This window comes from Ambystoma mexicanum, chromosome 11, assembly GCF_040938575.1.
Source record: "Ambystoma mexicanum isolate Mex_15411 chromosome 11, UKY_AmexF1_1, whole genome shotgun sequence".
In the NCBI taxonomy this organism is placed as follows: domain Eukaryota; kingdom Metazoa; phylum Chordata; class Amphibia; order Caudata; family Ambystomatidae; genus Ambystoma; species Ambystoma mexicanum.
Window position 1 is genome coordinate 1,481,630,559 of NC_090934.1, and position 22,774 is coordinate 1,481,653,332.

Sequence of the window (22,774 nt, forward strand, 5' to 3'; positions counted from 1 at the left end):
TGTTCCATAGCATTGTTTTAAACATCTAAATGCTACAGCTTTGCTGCAAAGGAGAACAATTGTGTAGTTTCTTGTGTTGCTGTTACTGTATTTCTGTTAACTTTCTGTACTTTTTCTCTTGACATTAATTTCTGTTTTGGTGTTTTCTCTTTTAGGTTTCTCTTGGAAACGCATGCTCAGTCTTTCTTCCTCGTACTCTTTCCCTCTTGTTTTCATTTCACTATCTTTTTTTTATTTCAATCGTTTCTTTCTTTCTCAAAGGTACCAAATGTCCATTTTTTTTGTTACTTAAAATGCCATCTCATGTTATCACTTCGTGCTTTCTTGTCTGAGAGTCTTTCATCATGGTTTCCCTTGGTTTGCTTTTGTTTCATTGATACAAGTTAATATTAAATATTTTAGTTTCACCATGAGCTCTTCGAGGCTTGTGTGAAGAGCACATTTCTATCTTCATGAAATCCTTTTTGTGGCTGGATCTTCATTTTGTTATGTCATCCTATCTCCTTGTTTGATCCTTTGTGGCCATTAAGTCATGTTTGATTCCATCCAGACTGACTGCACGCCCCATCCTATGCAGCTCAATGCATAGATTCTTGCATCCCTTGCTCATATACACCCTGGACGAAGCACTAAGATACTCCTTGAATCCCTTTGTAACGGCCACACATCTCCACACTCTGGCTACTTCACTCCTGCTTCCCTTCAGGGGAGACTTCTCAGACCCTGTTCTTGTGCAGCTCTTGGGGTTCCTCTGCTACAGCACCTTCAGGACCTATCACACAGCGTTTTGAAAGCTACCCTCAAGCAAGCCATGTTCCAGGGCCAGTTGCCTGTCCACAGCTGCCCAGGTGTGTTCCTTGGCCTTGACTCTTTCCATGCGCTGCTTCCATGAACAAACTTTCTCCCGTTACTTTTCTTCTGCCTCTTTCTTTGATCGGCCCACTTCCCTTGTAAATATTTCCCCGATACGCCGCTTTAATCGAACAGTGGCCTTTCTGGGAACAGGGCATGCGTTTACTGCGCATAGAGGAAGTGGGCTGATCATGGCGGCGGTGCCAACTGTGAGGTAAGGCGGGAGTTTGGGGAGGGTGCATCGGGTGCGGTGGGGGTGTCCCCTGCTGAACACATGGCTGGGCCTGGGGAGAGGGAACCCCTCCCCTCACCCCTGCATTGGGAAAAGCCGGGAAGGCGTTGCTGAAAGGGAATGAGGGTTCTACGCAGTGCCGAAACCGTGCTTGGGCAACTGGGCTTTGGTGAAATTAGCTGCGGGTAAATATTATAGATGCTGCTTCTTTTTCCCTAAAGATCCAACTATTGGCCCTCTTCCTCTGTCACCCGTACACCTTCCTATTGCCAAGCATGGTGGCCCTCATTGCCAGCCTATTTGCCAGGTGGGATTGAACAGGGGAGATAATAAAAGCATGAAACAAGTAGATGTTTCATTTTGCAACCGCTCCGCTTTTCCTACTCTGTAGCCCTTCAGCTGTTTTTCTGCCACGGTATCTGACCATGGCATGAATGTAAAAGTTGATCTCTGGTTTGTAATCATTTAATCTCCTTCTTGCTGGCCTGCTTGTGTGTACGTTTGTGCGGATGGGCCGAGGCCATAGCACTTTAGCCAGTTTTAGGCATGAGCTGAATGGCGGGTAGAAAGAAGCTGGCTGGTTGTTCGCAGGGCCTGGACTACAATCTAAAGGCCTATCGGATGCCAAGATGGCCGCTCTTTAATCCTATTCTGCGCAGTAGCAGTGCCGTTTAAGTGGACCCTTGGTCACCGGTAGTCCCTTAGCCTCCAGCCTGTCCTCCACCTTTGCTTCTCGACTCCAACACAAATCCTTCCCCTAAAACGTAGACCCTGTGCCACTTCCAAAGGGGGTGCAGGTGCTGTGGAAAAGGACTCCCTGGTGTGCGCTGTCACATCCATCTACAAGTGGGGTGCATTTAGCGATTCCCCCACATTGTGTAAAAAGGAACACCTTTGATGGGCAGCTACAAGTTGTCTCTTCACTTTGCCCTTTTTTTCCTTGTTTCATGAGAGGAAAGAAAAATCTGTTTATGCTGCTTTTAAGCAGCCCTAACAGGAAGAAATAGTGCTGTTGACCTCATCGGAAGAAAAATAAATGCTGCCTGTGTGCGCGTCAAAGAAAACCAGAGGGATTTTTCCCATAATCGTCAGATGTGTTCAATCCCTTTTAAAGCTGATTTATTGTTTGTTCATGAAAGTCACTGGTGTATTATTGTATGGCGCACACCTGTCCATGTTATGACTTCCCAGCTCATGGCTTCCAGCCAGCTAGCCATTGGTGTCGGATGAATCGTGTATTGAAGGTCTATTGACCATATGTATCTCGTGAATAGATGGAAGGGGTAAGGTGAAGTTGGAGGGAAGTTTTCATCGGCTGCCTGATGTAGACTTATTGCTTTACACCATTCATGGCTATAAGAAGCCCAGCGCAGGAGAATATGGAAAGTGCTTAGTGCACGAGGGATCTTGCTGTCTGCATTGGGAGCATGGCGCAGAATGAAGGCCTGGGTGGGGGAGCCTCTCCATACCTCGGAAATAGCTGGAATCTTGACATACCTGTAGATAAAGGAACCTAGCGAACTGAATAACCTCAGCCCTTTAACCCTTTAAGTGCCATGGGTATTTCTCCCCAGTGCCAGGGACTTTTTTGGTGATTTTGGTATGTGGCCATTCAATGGCTTGTAACTTTTTTGTTACATGAGATATCTCGGCCAAATTGGGCTCCTTTTTTCCCACATGTAGGCGGTCGTAACGCCACCCAGGAATCCCAGGTTGCTGTAGGGGGGTGAGAGAAAATAAGGAAAAAGTGCGAAAATCTTGGGTTTTTTCAAAAAATGCCAATAAAATGATGTACAAAGAAGCCTGTGGTTTTTTCCTTGTAAGAGCTAGGAACAAATGGTTTGCTGTGCTGAGTTCCCCAATTTCGTGGCTTTCAGGAACAGGTTGAGTGGAAATGGAAAAAAATTATTTTGATGTGGTTATCAACCGTTTTGTGAGAGGTAGGTGATTTTGGCCATTTTTGCCAATTGGACATGCATGGACGGAATGGAAGAATAGGGCAGGAAAGCCAAATTGGAGGACAGAAAGGCATATACTTCTGAAAAGTAGACAAAATTCCAAGTTAAGGAAGGGGTGATTTGCAAAGGTCAGGCAACAACTAGGTAGGGGAAACTGCCATCGAATGGGTGAAAAGCGGGAAAATGACTGAAAAAAAAGGTATGTGTTGGACATGGTTGGCTTGGTACGGCAATGGCTTCTATGAATTTTGAGAAAAGCAATGCTCCGCTACATTCCCCCGACTCTTGCAGTTAGGAGAGCATACAATTTTTGTGGTGTTTTTACAAAACAAGCAATACCACAAGACAAACACTGAGCCATGGTACACAGGAGTTTTACGCTCACGGCCTGACCAGATGCACTTAGCGTGTGTAAATTGGGAAAACCAATGTGGTGAGGAACGGCAAGCATACATTTTTTGAAAGAGCACAGGCAGACCTTTTCAAGGGTAGGTGACTTGTGCAGGTTACTAAAGTGTATGGTGCCTAAGGCAGCGACTAAATGTAGGTCACATTTGGGAAAAGAAAGGGTTGTGAGACAAAGGGCACCAGCAAATGGGTCAAAACGTTATGAAAATCACAGAAACACAACAAATGTATACCTTCCTGCGTTCCCACAGGTGTCCCGATGAAAACGGTACCTCACATGTGTGGGTGCACCTACCTGGCCGCCAAGGGGAAAGCCTAAAACACAAGTAACACCAAGTCTGTTTTCAGAGCGAAATCTCAGACATTCTGCCGACCGGCACAACGTACAGATATGGGCCTCGGGTGTCCAAGCCACCAAGGAAAACGGGGAACCCCATGCATTTCCGAAAGAGGACACCTGTGGGAATGCGCAGAGGTCTGACTTGCGCAAAGCGGCCCAGAATTTATTACCCAGACACCCCTGCCAAGTCTGAAATGTGGGGAAAAAACGCTTTTTCCGCACATTTCGCTCGACGCACCCATGGAAACACGCCCCCAACAACACATGGCCTACCGTCCCTCGTTCCCACAGGTATCCCGATGAAAATGGTACCTCACATGTGTGGGTGCATCTACCGGGGCCGCAAAAGGAAAAGGTTAACCCACTGGTCATCCCAAGCCTTTCGCTACTGCCCATTGTGTTCATGTGGGCAACCTACAGATTTGGCGCTAGGGTGTGGAAGCCAGCAAGGAAAACGGGGAACCCCATGCATTTTCCAAAAGAGGACACCCCTGGGAATCCACAGAGGCCTGCCTTGCGCAAATTGCCCCAGTTTTTATTAGCCACAATCCCCGACAAAGGGTTATATTTGGTGGGGGAAAAAAACCACAATGTTCACTTTGTCTGGTGTTCTGGGTAATAATTCTGGGCCGCTTTGCGCAAGTCAGACCTCTGCACATTCCCACAGGTGTCCTCTTTTGGGAAATGCATGGGGTTCCCTGTTTTCCTTGCTGGCTTCGACACCCTAGGCCCAAATCTGTAGGTTGCCCACATGAACAAATTGTGCTGTGGAGAAAGGCTTGGGGTTACTAGCGGGTTACCCCTTTCCTTTTGCGCCCCCGGTAGGTGCACCCACACATGTGAGGTACCATTTTCGTCTGGACACCTGTGGGAACGCGAGATGGTATAACATCTGTTGGTGGCGACGTGTTTCGGTGAGTGCACACAGGGAAATGTATCTGAAATTGTCTGGAAATGCAGACAATTCTCAGATGTTTCCCTCTGGCCACTCACCGAAACACACCGCCAACAACACGTGGCCTACCTTCCCGCATCGCCACACGTGTCTTAATGAGAGGCAGACCTCTTGTGTGCAGGTGTGGTACCTGAGTGACAATGGGTACATCTTTTGTATAGTAACTTCTTTGTAGTGCGCTTAGGAAACAGTAAAGTACTGGTAGTAAGCCATTTCACGTGCACCTTTCCTCATACTTCCCATACATACCAGACACAATGCAGTTAGACACGCAAGGTGGGATTTAGCACAAGGAGAAACCTTGTGTAGCACAAGAAGGTTTGTCCTTGTGAGCAGTGATGCCACGTCAAAGCACCCACCGGATCACTGGCCATTCGTATCCCTTTCGTGTCTGCAGTCAGTTGGCATCCATTTCAGCAGTTGCACTTCTACCAAATCACTAGCACCAGAGCAAGTGTATCTACACATGAGCATATCTACACACTTATACCACATGGACATGTGTGTACAATGCAACTGTGTCTCTAGCAATATCTTAACTATCATTTGGCATCAATTTTATAGCAACTGTGTCTGCATGCAAACTTTATGTGCCTGCAATCACATGTGGACACTGATAGCAAGTGCATACTGGCTCACTTCGCTACCCTGCCCTACAGGCGCTATCTTCCACACCAGCTTTGAGCATGCCCATAGCAACTATGGGCAAACATTCTTATGTTCCACCGTACCCACACAAAACAGCCACCCTGCAACATGACAATCATTTCTGCAGTGCTGGAAAAGTGCATTCACAGAAATTGCACCTGCATGTTCTTTGTATCTTTACCTAATTCACACACCAATCATATCCAATTCATTCCTTCAGAAGACGTGTCACTTACACCACACAACATTACTCACAGTAAAACAATAAACAAGGCAGGATGTTACGAGGTACGCAAGACACCGCTGCCATATAGTTGGTGTCCAAGTACCACTTTCATGACACTTAGACCTCAAAGTGGCGTGTATTATTTTGAAAAGGCACCCCTTGAGTGGAGGGAACCTGAATGGTGTTCTGGTCTTCCACAACACACCGCTTGAGTAGAGGGAGCGGGACTGGCCTTTCTTTGCTTGCCAAACCTTAGGTGGAAGGAGCCAGATTCGGGTTCCTGGCCAAAGTACGCCGGAAGCGGATGGGGCTTTCCAGACGTTTTTTTTTTTTAATAAGGCAATCCCGAACAGGAGCAAGCTGCACTAGCGTGCCTTGCCAGGACACCCCAAAGGGGAGTGACCCAGAGTGCTCCACCCTTCTTCTCCATGGCCCGCCTCAACTAGAGGCGGTGGAGTGGCATTTCTTTCCAAGATGCGCCTGCTTTGGAAGAAACCAGCATTGTGTTACTTTGCAAGGCACACCACGCGCAGAGGGAGCTAGACTGCCTTTTCCTTATGAAGTAGACCTGAAATGAAAGGTACCGCGGGTGATGTCTCTTCCCCAGGCATGCCTCAAGTGGAGGGGGCAGGACTAGCATTGCTTGCCAAAGGGGAAAGACCCGCATGGCACAACTCAAGTACAGGGACCCGTCATGATTACTATTTCGCAGGCACGCCTCCAATGGAAGGAGCCTGATTAGCGTTCCTTTGCAAGTCTCGCTTTGAGCTGAGGGATCCAGACTGATGTACATTTTCTTGGCAGGCCTCAAGGGAAAGCTACGGCTGTGGTTGCCTTTCCAAGGCAGGCCTCAAGTGGAGGAAGCAGGACTAGCAATGCTCATGAAGGCACGCTAAATCAAGTGAAGTGAGTTGACATCCTGTTGCTTTTTCATTGAAGGTACACCTCCAGGGCAGGGTGCAAGAGTGCCATTCCTTTACAAGGCATGCACGATTTCAGTGGCTAAGGGTCCCTTTCAAGGAATGATGGGCATTTTCGGAAATCAGTCGATCTCCTAATAATTTTCCTTTGTATGATACAAAAGGAAACAAGGCTGAAAGCAGAGGGCAGGCTGGGAAGGGCATTGGGGACAGTGCACCCGAGTCTCCTTCCTCTTTCCTTGTTTTGTACACACACCTTACATTTTTGGTACGGTTGTGCCTTCGTGGCAGTGGGAGGAACATAATCACCAAAGTGTCGCTCTTGCAATCTGGCCACATCTTCGACCTCTGGAAAGGAGGTAATTTGTACATGAACATTAGCCAGAGATTGAACAATTGCTAATTCAAAATCCAAAAAGGAGAGCTTGTTTTCTGGAGTAGCTGCACAGTACACCACATAAGCATTGTACGTTGCCATATGCACAATGTGTGTGGCTGACTTTTTGTACCAAAAACGCGACTTGCGTTCAGCGTGGTATGACTCGAGCATTTGGTCATTTTTGTCTACTCCACCCATGTACTTGTAATCCAGAATGCAATTGGGCTTCAACACTTGCTGAGTCTGCCTGCGCAGAGGGACAGCTGAAGTACTTTCATCATGAATAGTACTTAGCATGTACACATCCCTTTTGTCGCAGAATTTCACTGCTAACAATTCATCCTGCCGCAATGCCATACATTGTCCCTTGGCCAACTTCTTACACACAAGTTGTCTGGGGAAGCCTTTGCGGTTACTGCGGATTGTACCGCATGCCAGTGTGCCCACATTGAACAATTCCTTGAACAGTGGAATTTCAGTGTAGAAATTGTCTACATACAAATGATGTCGCTTGTGGAGCCATGGTGTGAGAAGATCCCAAACAATCTTTTCACTTGTCCCTAAATGGGCTGGGCAGCCCGGAGGGTTTAGGGTAGAGTCTTTACCGGTGTAGACTCTCATGCCACCAGTGGTACTTTCACACAACATGTACATTTTAATCCCATATTGTGATCTCTTGCTAGGAATGTATTGCCTGAATACTAGGCGACCTTTGAACAACATCAACGATTCATCAATGGATATGTTCTGGCTAGGAACATACACCTCTGCAAATCGGTGAGTGAAGTGGTCCAGAAATGGCTTCAGTTTGAACAGCCTATCGAAGTTTGGGTCCGTTCTGGGTAATGCTGCCGAGTTGTCATTGAAGTGCAACATACGGTGCAGTGCTTGAAAGCGATTTCTGCTCATTTTAGCTGAAAAAAACTGGCAATAAAGTGGTGCTACAGTAGACCAGTATATCGCGACAGACGGCTTGTGTCCAATTCCCATGAGCAGAATGAGACACCAAAACTGTCTCATTTCAACATCGTTTGTGGGTACCCATGCTTGTGCTCTGGAGTGGGGTTTCAGAGTGGGACCCCTAGACCTCATGAACTGTGCAGCGTATACATTGGTTTGCTGAACCACATCTGCAATGAACCCATCATCAACAAAAAGGTTGAAAAAACCAATAGGCTGAAACCCTTCTGTATTCACTGTGCACCCTGATATACCAGTGAAAGGGGGCACAACAGGCTGAGCCATTGCTGGAGGCACCCAGAGCGACTCTTGAGTCATGTCAGGAACTGCCACATTGCGTGGCCGTCTTGCACGTCCCCTCCCCCTTACAGGTCCCCTGCGTGTGGGAAGTGTGAAAAGGTGGACGCACTCTTCCTTCCTCTTCGTCATCAGATGACGAGTGGGAGGGGGGACTTTCGTCAATGGCCATCTCATTTCCCCAATCACTTCCCTCGTGCCCCTCAGAAGCACTATCTGTTTCAGAAAGCATGTCCAGCTCTGTGCCTTGCTCTGAGCCAGACTCCATCACTGCAGCTAATGCCTCCGCACCAGACATTGATCGCCGAGAAGCCATGAGTACCTTCGCTATGTAACCCTTCACTGCCCAAAGACCAGATGAAGACTGAAACAATAAGTATGTGTGCTTCTGAAAGTATGGAACGTAGCACAGTAAGCGGTATTCAGTGCCACAAACCAACTCCACACAAGTACACCAAAAGGTCCAGACTTTGCTCACAAACTGTAGCAGCCCTCTGCAATATGATGTACTCCCTGCATGCTACAATAAACGGATTAGTACTTTGCAAACACTCACGTGAAATGCTAAGGACCATCTGACTGCTTTCCTACAAGTGGGTAGACAGCTACAACACACCTGCACCTAAAGGAAAGAGAACAAAAAATCTATGGACAATGTACTATTCCGCTAAACTGTACAGAAATACAAGCGTGGGGACGAGGATTTCAGCCACACTACCTATTCAGAAACAGCCAACATGCTTTGCACCATGCCCTCCTCCATGGGATGCTTGTGGATGGGAAATCGAGGTGAGAAGCAACCATGCAACGTATTAGTGATTGGGTGAGTTGAAAAGCCATAGGCAATGAAGAAGCAGAAAGGGAAGATAAAGTACACGGCAGCCCCTTCCGGGCAACTGCTGGCACACTTTTGACAAAAACACCTGCTCATTCACATAGGGGTGTCTATTGTAAGGGGAAAGCTCACAAGGACAAAATTAATGCAAGGCCAAGCAAATTGATGTAGGCTGAAGCAAGTGATGATGGGTAGCTAAGAAATAAGCAGCACAAACATACTGAATGCTTTGACATGCCATGAATGCAAACAATTGCTAGGAAGTGGAAGTCTCACTGCCAACATACTTACTGCCATTTCTATTCACTTTTTACATCTTCCAGTGCGTCCATCAGTCACTGGGCAAACCCCCCCTAAAATAGCGTCTGGGCAAAATCCATTATGTTTCCAATGAACAGCTCCATGCCTGTTTTGGAAAGGTGCACCCCATCTCTGTGAAACATCACAGCACCTTTGATATTGCCATGGTGAATGGTCCGTATTCTGGTGTTGCCCTCTGTCAGTCTAGTGAACTCAGCATTTATTTTCCACACCGAGCGGTTGATGGCCCTTCTATTGCCTTGAGTTCTCCAATCCATCCTGGGAATCATCTGGGACCAGGCCACCACAGTGCTTGGAAACCTCTGTGCAATCCATTCAAGGTCTGCCATGAGCTGCTCCCGTACCCCCTTCCGCCCCACAGACGCAAAATCATTTCCTCCCAGGTGCACCACTATAAGGTCGGGGGGGCCCTCTCCTTTTGCTTGGGGCGCAATGATGGCTCCTCGGAGCTGGTGAAGGCGCATCCCCCCCACCCCAAACCAATGCACTGCAAGGCCATCCCTTCCAGACCCAGATGTAGGTGGCCCTTGGAAAAGTCGTGCAGCCCTTTGGATATAAGAGTGGCCGAAAATCCACACAACCCTCATCCTCACTAGGAAATGGAAACAGGAAAACCCCCATGATTATGGCTACACATACATTTTACCAAATTACACAACAATTGCCTCAATACATGACTCTTGTAACAATCCCAGACACACACTTCACCCATTCGGAACGCACCTCTCATTTGAGATAACAGTAGGTCGACACATAATTGCCACATTATTTTCAGGGGAAAGAGGTGAAGAAGATAGTATGTCACCTAGTGCCAATAACACAGTTGTGCTGGCGCAATTGTAATCAGTAAAAGTTGTCTGCTCCTGTGGCCCACCGCCTGCACAGCACAGTGGTAAGGTGACTTGCACATGCTACATCGTTCCACTTTGGCAGGGTGACTAGTCTCACAGAGGATATGAAGTCCACAGGAAGTGTGCTTTGTACGCTTTCTGAATATAGGTACCCTGACAGAATGTGCCACATTTACCACAAATGGGTGCACCTTCAGACACTTTCATTGTGAGTGTTTCGGCCATAGCTCCAGGACCACTGGTGAACTTGGGGGCACTCGACTACCAAGGAAGGGAGGTGGCCAAGGTCACACCCATCACCCACCACCCACCACCACCACCCTACATCGCTTCCTGGTCAGCACTACAGCTTTCCTCTCCAGGAAGGGATTGGACCCTGCCAGGGACCCTGCACCCACTGCTGAATTTGGGGGACAAAATATCCACCTGGGGGACGGAAGCCCAAGGCCAATGACACCCCCCCCCCACCCCTCTCTCTCTAGCTACCCTGCGTTAGTTTTTCCCCCTGCAAAAGGATGGGGACCCTGACAGGGCACACTGGGACCACTGCTGGAATTGGACCACAGAAATGGTGAATTTTGCAGTGAAAGGAAGGAGCTCTGTAACAAGTGTGCATAGCATGCTCAGAAAAAAATACCATCTATATAACTACTGGAAAAAAAAATGAAAATTTGCTGCTACTTATGTCGGCCAAACCTTTCCTTCTGCAAAGCAGCCGCCTTCCTCAATGCAAAGCACACCCATCACTGGCCCCCGACCCTCCCCACTACCCTTTCCCACCCTTATCACTGACAATGCAGCCACAATTCCTTCCACCGCAGTAACCCTCCGCCTCCACATTACCAAGTAATAAATGTTGTACTTACATAAGTCAGCAATAGCTTTTCAGTAGCCGCAACTGCAAAGGAAACATAAAAGAATTACATTCAATGCTTTGCCTACCAATAACGCATCCAAACTGTCTGGCAACTATCTGTACATTTTTCACTTCCTTCCACCAGTTCCATGAAACTTCTCAGTCATCAACCTCCACAGAAGGCTGGACTGCACAGTGATAGCAAACTGGCATAACACCAATGGGTGTATGGCAACCCCCAGCACACAAAAAAACATTGCACAGATGGCTAAGTGGCAAACTTCCCTCCCACGGAAACAGCACTGTTCAGCTGCACTGGGGGGCGTTTTGTGCGCTACCCCGGCAAGTGTGTTCCTGGCCACCCCAATACCTCCCCAGAGCACCCACTTCCTTCACAACAGAACACTACAGGCCCTGTTCACCCCCATCCCAATAGCAATGTGCCCTCCACCCACTAAACAATGTTTGAATAACCAAACTTTCATACGTACATAACAAGGGAGAAGCTTGAACTGCTCAAGACCTGTAAAGGGAAAAACAAAACCTATATTATCTGTCAGCCCACCCACATACCAGACCACCCATATTGGCCCCCCCCTGTTGCATTGGCCTGTACGTTTTGGGCACCCCGGCGCCAGACTGGCACACCAATGTGCCCCTCTACGCCAAGGCAGGTATAGTAAACGAAGAACACAATTCAAAATGGCAGGCTGCCCTTTTGCGGGGGGCGGAGGGGCCCCCTACACCGCTGTGGAATTTTCTAACGTGAAGGGGGTGCACCTCTCCACCACCACCCCAATTGGAGGGGCGGCCCATCTCATGTAGCCCTCCACACGGGCAGATAAGGGGGGAGGCTGTCCTGCACTCCTCCCTGGGCTCAGGCGTCCATTCCTAGGAGCAGATATCTGGTCCCAGAGAGGGCTGCATGACATGGCACCCACTCCATTGTGGGCGGGGGGGGGGTTAACGCCCCATCCCATTAGAAACTTTCCCGACCCTTTGGGGTGCCCCACCGCCTCCCCCCTAAAAAGCGTTCCACCATTTTCACTTTTTTCCTTTGGTAACCCAACTCCCCTTTGTACACAGGGGCACATTGGTGTGCCAATCTGGCGCCGGGGTGCTCAAACCTTACTGCCCCATCTATTGGGGCGCCTGTCCCAGTATTTTTGGGGGCCCTCTCCCCTCCCACCCCAAATGGGTGGCGGGGGCACCTCATGCAGGCCTCCCTGGGCCTCCTCCAAACGGCTGCGTGAGGTACACCCCACCTCCATTTGGGGTGAGGGGGGAGACGGCCACCACAAAAGGTGGGGCAGGACCCCCAATAGATGGGGCAGTAGGGTTTGGGCACCCTGGGGGCAGATAGCCACACTAATGTGGCCATCTGCACCAAGCAAAGTTGGGTAAACAAAATACAAATTCATAGGCTGCTTTTTAGGGGGGGCTGAGGGCCATCCTAAATTGGCAGCGAATGATGTACCGCAACAGGGGGTGGCCCTCAACCCCCCCCCCACCCCAAATGGAGGGCCCCACCTCATGCAACTCTCCCTGGGGGCAGATAGGGGGGGGCACCTCATGCATCCCTCCCTGGGTCAGATGCCCCTTCCTAGGAGCAGATATCTGCCCCCAGGGAGGGTTACAAGGGGTGTCCCTTTCTACTTCGGTTGGGGGGGGGCATCCCCCCCCTTTCATTCAATAAAAAATCCATGGTGGCTAGTGGCCCCCCACCCCCTTTCCCCATCCAACTTTTTTTTTTCATTCCCCTGGGGCAGATGGTCAGCCATCTGCCCCAGGGATCACATGCATGTGCCCCCATGCTTTAGGGGCCGGGAGGGGGGAGAGGGCTGCTTACTTGAGGCAGCCCCCTCCCCCCTCACAAACGGATCCATGGTGGTCTAGTGGGTTGCTGGTCACGGATCGAGCGCTCTGCGCCGATCCGTGACCAGCAATGCCTCATATATGTGGTGTCCTTGGAAAGGGGGGAACCCCCCCCTTTCCAAGGACACCATTACAAAATCCCTGGTGGTATAGTGGGCCCCAGGGCCCCAAACCCCCTCCCACCTCCCCCTTCCCTCTAATTTTTTTTTCTTCTCCCCACCCGTATTCACCCCTGGGGGCAGTGATCATCTGCCCCCAGGGGTCTCTGCCGCTGTGGCCCCATTCCTTGGGGCCACGGGGGAGGGGAGCCGCTTACCTAGTAAGCAGCCCCCTCCTCCCCCTGCGTCACAAACGGATCTGTATTGATCCGCGGGCAGCAATGCCACACAATGGGTATCGTTGTAAAGGGGAGAATCTCCCCTTTCCAACGATACCCGCCTCGATCTCCGGCTTGAAATACAGCCGGAGATCGAGGCGGACAAAGGTCTCTTACCTTCTCTCTTCCCCGCAGCAGCCGAAAATGGCTGCTGCGGGGAATTTACTTTCAGTTTCACGCCGACGTGTGTTACGCACGCCGACGTGAAACTGAAGGTAATCCAGCCCCCTGGCAGTGAGGCGGGGACCTCCCCCTCACATAGCCCGGGGGTTGGATTACAGTTTTGAGCGATCCCTGCTTTGTAGGGATCGCTCAAAACAAGGTGCCGAAAAGGACGAGCTATCTCGTCCTTGGCACTGCGTGTGCACTGTCAAGGACGAGATACCTCGCCCTTGGCACTTAAAGAGTTAAGATGAGTAGCAATTACCCTGGAGATGCAGAAGTTACTCAACATCAATAATCAAAAAATGACTCCGTTGGTTGGTAAAAAGGACAACTTCTATTTTTTCAATTGTCTAAAACATGGAGCATAACGGACATCAACAAATTTGCTCGATCCTCTTACTCAAAGCAGTTCATAATAAAACGTAGCTTATATATCAAACTTGTCATCATTGATGTTGACCTACATCACTACCAACGTTGTCCTACGTGGCAAACTACAAAACCTATTAACAATTATGATGGGCTCTGATTGAACATCTAGGTATGTGATCCATACTGGTATGGGATAGTAAGTGAAAGTGATAGGTTTCTTAACATCAGTTGGGTCAGCTAAGCCATCCCTTTAAAATGGCCACTATGAACGTAACTAAATGCACAACGTCCCATTGGCTACACAAACTATAGGACCCTTAATTACATGGTCCCCTACAATTGGTTGGCACTCTAACCTTCATCGGTACTCTTCCACCTACGTCTCTAGCAGCACGCAGATTGGAACTCCAGGTGCTGGTGAACTCGCCTTAGTCCCAGCTTCCCATCAATTAGCATATTGATCTATCTTCTCCTCAACGGTCAGTGTAGTCAATTAGGCTTTGAAGCTCGGCCTTGAGTGTGTTCTGTACTGTGGAGAATCAGGGGAGTGAAGGCACGCTCTGCCCTCATGTGTAGGTGTGAGCATCTTGCTCGTCCAACTTGATCTTTCCACGTGACTGAAGACCATGATTTCGAGCTTTTACTGTCTTTAAAATATTATTTTTTAATAGACCTCTGACGTCTTCCGTGTTTTGTTCGTCTTCTGAACAGGAGCTGTTTCACATGATTCTGTATCCAATGTTGGCTCACTCCAACCTGATAAGGCTTTTGCTTCTTGGCTTGACTTCATGGCTCATTCAGCCTCGTCTTTTCGAGATTCACTTTTAATTCATGTGTTTTCTTACTGCGCCACACTGAGAATGAGGCCTTCCATTTTTAGTCCAACTCTGCTCCAACACGTAGTGGAAACATCCATCCTTTATTCTTAAATACATATATGTATATGTTGGCACATGCTGATCTATTCACTATAAAGGTAGCCTCAAGAATACTTTGGCTGCTTGTGTTTCTTTTGCAACTGTACACGTGTAACCGGACTTGATTTCTTCATCCGTTTTATGGCATAACCTTCTTCACCTTGATCCCAAGATGTCACTTATCCATGATACTTTCTTGATGCCTTGTATCTGTAGTCTCTACTCTCTGCATCTCTTCTAGGTACGTCAGCTCAGGTCTGTATGACGTCACCATTCATTGAGACCATTCATTTGCTCTGCTTCTTCCGGGATTTCATTCAAACGGTCATCATATTTTCTTGTATGCAGGTATGGTTTTCTCAATGGGACCCTTTCCTCCAGGATTCTCCTTGGTATTGGTATTTTCACTGGTACTGCATGGCTTTCACATCCGGGCTCCCAACCTATAGGCAATAAGGGAAGAGGTGGTTGAGGTGGGAGTACTTGGCTCCTCCTCCTCTACACTAGATTTTGCCAAGTAGTGTCTCACAGCTGGTTTTTCTCTGGTTTCCATCTTAACGCGTCTTAAATGACCACTGTGGTGCGCAGGAGAAAAGAAACGTGCTTCATCCGCTCCCGGCCTTATAGCGCCCAAAGAAACCAAAAATAGCACTCGGAGGACAAAAACAACTACATTTAAGCTACAGCACTTGACTTCATAGAAACGAAAATATAATTATTCAAAACTCTTCAGACTAAATATTCTGTTCTTTTCACTTAATAATTAAATCTGTTAAACAATTGGCTTAAAGGAAATGATTTTACTTCAAATCAAAGGGCATAGACATTAATGGGCAAAATGCAGTGGGATTTCCATCAACGCCTGATCTATGGGAGATGCTGATCATTGACCCACTGAAGCCTCTGTCTTACCTTCAAAGTCCTTCCACGAACAATGCTATGGCATCCTGCTCTCAGGTGGTAACATGGCCCGCTGTTTTATATAAAACTCCTCAATGGCATTTGGAAATTCCCGTCAGATGACTTTACTGTCTCACAGTCCCCATCAATGGGTAATGCTGGTTGGGTAGTTTCTTTTCTCGTCTGCCTGCTCCAGGAAGATGTTTCTATTCTGTGTGTTTTCTTTGTGCAACAACTTTAATCTGCAGCATGCAATGATACGTTCTAGTGAATGGATCACTCCATTCTGTTGGCCACTATACATTTTTCAATATCAGACCAAGGACTAATTCCAATGGACGACCAGACCCCAAGTACCAGCATTGCGCTACTGTTAAGAGTCCAGCCTAAATGCTGGCTACCCACACTCTATGCAGCGGTTCGCTGCGCTTCAGCTAGGTCAGCGCGTTAAACATCAAAGTAAATGGTCCTGCTTTCCTTGTGTGTTGTAACTTGGAACTGCAGCATGTGGCGTCCAGATGATGCACTGTAGTTAATGACGCTGCAGTACAAGAGAACATTTCTACTTTGATTCGTTTTTTTTTTTAAGATAGATCAATTATTGACTCAAAGTTGACAAACTGCAAGGGGGCTTGGCTCACTTTTATATTGAAGCACTACCCTGTCACTATATTTACTGAGCATTTTGTGTGGAACTTATTGTTCGGGAGAATTTTCAGTTTCTGTGCTAATTCCCTTTAACCTGAGAGACCCCCAGCACGTTTGCTAGACCCTGACTCATTCTTTTGCTCTGACTGGCATTTGTATTCTTGCTTTTTTAGGGAGTCTGGTGCTCTCCCTATGTGTAATGCAGGCGTCTGCTTTTTGCTTGGTGGCAACGAGCACCCCATGTGCAGTGTCACTGAGGAGTCCCTTGAACTTCTTTGTTTAAATATATTCTCTTGTGAGAACTACAGTTCCCAAGAACAGTGCAATAGCTTTTATCTTACTTTTCTTTTGTGGGTCCGGCACACACCGCCCTATCTGGGGGGTTAGGGGGTAGGTTACATTGTGATGCCTTCTCCCTCTCATGTAACGTTTTTGTTACACTGACTAATTTAAATAGCTGTGGCAGTCGTTACTTTTTACTACCTTTTGTGCAGGGAGCTAGCAGGTTGATTTCTCAGCTGCAGTACAGCACCCAGGGGTGACGATTTTCTCAAAATGGCCACAGTTTTCTTTATTTGCTATTTTTCATTTGTCAGTTTCTTCTGTGCTCTTCGTCTATCATTTCGAGCAGATTTGAGGCCCTTGTGAATTTTGCCTTTGTCCAGCTTCAGTCCTGAAGCCCGCCGAGGCTCCAGTGTGTCTGGGAAGGCAGGAAGTGAGGGAGGAGCCTGAAACGTCACTGTCCTTTGTTAGTAGGTATGCCTGGCTGAAAAACAGTTCTAACTGGGCTGCTGGCTGTCCTGGCATACACCCCCCTATCCCCCAGGTGATGGACAGCTCAATGGGAGTGAATGAATGGGTTCCAGCATATAAGGGTGGATTTTGGGACCACAGGCAGAGTTGACTGCTGGACCAAGGAATCTGAAGCAGAAGACGAGCAGAGACGCCAGCAGCACCTCCCAGGACACGAGAAGCACCAGTGAAGCCCTGCAGCTGTTCTGACCCTGTTTACAAATCGACAGGGAAGACCCACCAAGGACGACTTCCTCCCTTATGCTGGTTGGACCAACTAGCCTCAAAACCTCATTTTGGGTCACTCCCCTGGGTATCAGGTAATAATATCGCCATATATATGGTTGCCGTAAATAATATCGCCGGGAAAATGTGGTGGCGATATTATTTGGGTGACCATATATATGGGGACAGGGGAAAAAAATAAATTTTTTAAAGTTTGGGGGCTGCGGGGGTGTCCCCCGCATGTTCCATGAAATAATGTCGCCACAAAAAAAGGCCATTTTTCGGCGATATTTTTGCATGGCGACATTATTACATGGAACCCTCCCCTGCCCCCCCTGAAGTCCTGAGGCTTTCCCGGGCCACAGAACACCAATACCTGGGGTACTTGGACCATTATCGAGTGCACAGAGTTCTGAGGATCGAACCTGGCTGAAACTTTGCAGGCATCCTTGTGGACCAGAGGAGGCTGGAATTCTTCACCAAAAGTGCCCTCAATAGAGTTCAGGACTAAGCAATCGAAGAGAATCCAACCAGCAACATTTGTTACTTGTTGGCACTGAGAAAAAAGGTGCCAAAACCACAAAGATCCGCTGATGTGAGCTGAATCCATTGCTGCAAACCCCCTCTCTCAAGTGCTGCAGCCTAAGGTCCCCTGCCCCCCTTTCATCACCAGGACTAAGGAGCAGGAATCTGGGTCTGCACCATTGCACCTAGAAGGAAGCCAGCTACAATTTCTTCATTTTCAATGTATTGTGGGGCTGGGTTGTAATTACCTTGTGCCATTTTCGGTGCTTCCTGGCTTAGGAACTGCTGTTTTCTTCAAGTGAGAGTTGACCTTAACTCCCCTGTGCAGGCTTAACAGCATGTGTGCCATCAGGAAGGCTCCTCTTGAGCTTCTGTGCTGTCTTCATGAAACACTGAACGATTAGCTAATTTCGTCTGCAGATCAGAACTGGAACTGGCTACTTCACTTTGGCTGTGCTGGTTTCCCAAAGGTCCATCTTCTTGATCCTACTGGCTTTGGCAGTGCTGGGTCCTCCATAGGTAAGCAGAAATGGTCACCAGAATCCTTGGTATAGTCAACACATGGTTGACCCAACCTAGTTTTTTGTCGGTCTCGATGACATCACAGCTGAATGAAGCCTAGTGCCTCCAGGATCCTCCATATACTTGGGGCCTGATTCACACATGTATTATAATGGCGCAATCCCAAAGGGAAACGCTCTGTGAATCAGGTCCTTGGGCTCAATAAGCTGCAGATATTCTCCACCAGAATTCATCTGTTTCTAACCCTTCCTGTTTCCCCACAAACCTTGCTCTGTTTTATTCGCAGTGTTTTGTTGCTGCGGCTGCACATTCTATCAGCAAATGCTTAAAGTTTTGGACAGTCAGACTGTCACAGAGGTCACAATTCCTTTCTAGCTTGGTTATTTATTTATTTTTCTTTTTTACAGGATTGTTATACCTCCCTTGTTTCCAGCAGATTTAATCGGAATCTCAGCAACTGAGCTCTCCATTTGGGGTCAGGGAAGCGGTGTGGATACGGCTAGACATAGCCCCTTGGTTGGTCCCCCACTGCAAAGGATTCAAAGTGTTTTGAGTCACCAGATCGGTGCTTCCATTATTGCCTTAACTTTCATTGGATTTTTAATTAAGTTAATTTCCACCTGATCGCATTTTGCCAAGATGTTCATGGCATCATTTTTCAGATCAGATAGAATTTTACTATTCCCCCGTTTCAAATATACTTCAATGTCTATTGGGCTAGCAACTAGCCGGTACAGAGCCACCTGCCTGCAGTGATAGTGCCCTTGCAGCATTTGTAACCCCAGCTTGTAACGCAAGCGAGCTACAGAAAGTGACATTGGAAGGGACAGAGTTTTTTTGCATATACGCCCTTCACCAGTGGTCCAGTTAATTTTCCGGGCCTTGGGTTCGATTTCCATGCCATAGAGGAGAACTGGGACTACCTTCCCTTTTGTAGAATTTTATCTTTATTTATTTTGCCATTTGTATAGCGCACCAAGCCCAGAGGCATCTAGGCGCTTGTAGCTTAAGAAGTCTGTTACAGGAAGTGCTTGAAGTTAGACATTACCTATACAGTAGGTACATGAGGTTGCACAAATTACGGTCAGTTTGAGAAACTGGTCAGTCACAAGGGTTACAGACATAGCATATACAATAGGTGCATGTGGTTATACTGGTTACAATCCTGAAGTATAGTGAGATGTACGAATCTGTGTCTTGTGAGAACAGCCACATGTTTAGACCTTCTCGGAAGGACCATAGTGATGTGTCTGTCCTTAATGCTAGGGACATGGAATTCCACAGTTTTGACGCAAACATTGGGAAGCTTGAGCCGCCTGCTTTTTGGCATCTGAACCTGGGAATGCCGACCAGACCTGCGTAGGTAGAGCGGGTAGGTCTAGCGGCCTGGGTTTTTGATATTTGATATTTCAAAGGGGGAAGTGATAATCTACAGTATGTGACCGGAATCTTCATTTGACAGCTCAGTAATAGGGCCTGTTTCACTTTCTAACTCCAACATACTAACTGACGGAGACCCTCCCCCCTAATTCTAAAGCCCAGATACAGAATTTCCTTGGAAACTGGGATTATCTGGGCACCGAGTTCCATCTGAGTTTAGGAGGCTTTCTCTTTGTATTCCCAAATCATTATGTTCGATTTCACTGGCTTCATTTGGAGGTCATTCTGTGCAGCATATTCTTGGAACCCTGACATTCTCTGGATGCCCACAGTGTGGTCTAAACGTATGACCTCATCGGCGTAGGCCTTCCAGCCAATGGCGCGATCTCCAATCCTAGGGCTCACTAGGACCGTCAAAGCAAGGCTGTCTGCCAAATAGAGGTTAAAGAGACAGGGGGCCAGCATGCACCCCTGCCTCACGCCTCTCCCTGTAGCAATTCCGGAGGACAGATTGCTGTATCAATCAAGCCTTACTTGTACGCTTGTATTCATGTGGAGATGGATTATGATGGCTAATAAACCCTTTGGGATACCCCGTTTCTCCAACTTTGCCCACAGATTCCTGTGTCGAAGGCCTTCGAGAGGTCGGGCCACACACCATAGACTACCTTAGATTTTCTTTACTGTGTGCTATTAAAAATAACGTTGAGTACTAGTCCATTTAGTGGATAGACCTCTACGAAAGCCAATTTGAAACTTTGACAGAATTCCCTGCTTTTACGCCCAGTCTTCCAATTCTCAGAGCACGATTGCTGCAAAGATTTTACTTACTACATTAAGGAGCACGATGGGGCAGACCCAGTGATCTATCGCCCTTCGTATAGTTTGGAACATTGTAGCCTGTTTCCAGGACTCTGGGCATTTTCTTAATCCAATTATCGCTCTGAAGAGTTGGAACAAAATTTGGGACTAAGTCTGCGCGTCGGTCTTCAGAATCGTATTTGACAGGCCATTCAGCCTGCTGCTCTTGAGTTAGACACTTTTACTATCAGATTCCCAATAGCTTCTTTCGACAACTGAAGATCCGACTGGACATGACACTCAATGGTCTCTGACATCTTTGTTTCACTGAGCTCCTTACAAAAGTAGCTTACCCAATCCCCCTCAGATACTGTATTGCTCTGCAAGGCCCCTCGGGGGTACTTCTGACCGTTAATTACAGACTAGAAGTTTAGAAATTATTGGCATGCACTGCTATGAGCATAGCTTGGCCATCTTCCAAATTCTGTTGACTACTTTTTTTCTCGACCAGGTTCTGTAAGCATTATTACGTTTTTCCCCCCTCGATAATAAAGATGGCAACAAGATCTGCTTGTTTAGCTGTCAAGTTGCCTTTCTCAGCTCTTTCTTTCTCCATGCAGTCTCCGCATCGTGATTATGACACTGTGGGATTTGAGGTTGTCCCTTCATTGGCTGTGTTTTTTCTATGTCCCATAGGAATTCCACAAAGCAATTTGGTCTGTATAATTTTACAGTCCAGGTTTCGACCTGGCTCAATTGCTTCTTGCATTTTTTTTTAGACCTTTCCCACTCCCTCTCAAATTTTGCAACCCTATTGGCTCCCATTTTTATTACTAGATTCACACACTTACTGCTTTTTGTTTCCAGTTGATCAACGCTAAACAGTGCTGTTAGAGGGTTGTGATCGTTGGAACCCATTTCTTTAATAATCAGTTTTGCAGCAAGTAAATAATTCTGGAGCTAATATCAGATAATCTAATATTGAGCGTGTTCTCCCGTTTGACCAGGTCGCTCTAGGGACTAGTTCGCCCATTACTGAACGATTCACCAGTTGCAGGTTCCAATCCGCCAGTATGTGAAGCCATATTTCACCTCTGCATTTCCCACTTGAAGTCCTATTTAAGCTGTTCACCTTTCCAAGACAGTAGGAATTAAGATCGCTTGCTAGTAGCACGCTATCCGAGCGGAACCTAATATTTCCTTTGTGAGGACATTGGATAAACCCTTCAGGAACTCTGACAAATTGGAGTGCGCAGGGTTCCAATAAACATTCATGACCATCAGGGATTTCGTACCTTTACTTGTTTCCGAAGATATTCCGATGGCCATTATTCCCTGGGTGTTGCTTTCCACCATTTCATATCATTCAGATTATAGAGGAATTTTGCGTAGCGATTATCATGCCTCCCGATGGTCTCCTCGCATTGGGGCATTCAGCCAGTTGGTCCCACACTGTGAAGCCATCTAGTTGAAAAACTCCTCTGCAGCCACGTTTCTTGGAAAAAAAAATCAAATCATGGCTGCCAATGATACATTCTCCCATTACTTTATATTTAAAAGAGCTAGAACCCTGCGTGTGCCAACTTACAAAATGCATTCCTGGTTTAGCAAAAGCAACTTTCCCTCCATGTTTAATTTCGGTAATACTTGGGTCAGAATGTCTGGGAGAAGGGCCCCGATGTTTCTTTACCTTCCCAAGAGCTACACCCCCCCCCCCCAACTCCCCCCTCTCCCCCTTTCAGTTTGTCAGTGTTGTTTTTAGCCCCTCGTCTTCTGTATATTGAGCTGAATATGAGTTTCTAGTACACCTCTCAAACCGAGCCGAGAAGATGGAAAGACTAGAGGCAACTTCTATGCCCAGTTCTTTAGACAGTCATGCAATCCATGACTGCCATGGCACCCATCCTTGTTTTTAAGGTAATCTCTGCAATGTACGCAGCTCCTTTGTAGGGAAAACGTGTGCTCTCAATATCAGGTGTCAGGAACAAGTATAAGTCCGAAATTACTTTCACTTTCCATCCACTCGATGCTCTCTTCTCGACCCTTAGTAATTCACCTTGCATGAAAATGTTACCCGTTTACAGGCAAAAGCAGCATTGTTTAAATCGGCCAACAATGCATCGTAGGCGTGACCAGAGCATGGCACGATGGCATGTAACACGCATGAAGGGAGCTGCTCAGAGAAAGGAAACCCCAAAAGGGGCAGGGGGGTGCTTGTAAGTCTCCAGACATTATGCA

The 22,774-nt window shown here is 47.5% G+C and overlaps 1 protein-coding gene across 1 annotated transcript in view; it reads left to right on the plus strand.

Moving 5' to 3' along the window:
- Positions 1-22,774, plus strand: part of CIB1 (calcium and integrin binding 1) — a 73,978-nt gene that overhangs the window by 14,882 nt on the left and 36,322 nt on the right. The gene's annotated exons all lie outside the window — the stretch shown is intronic.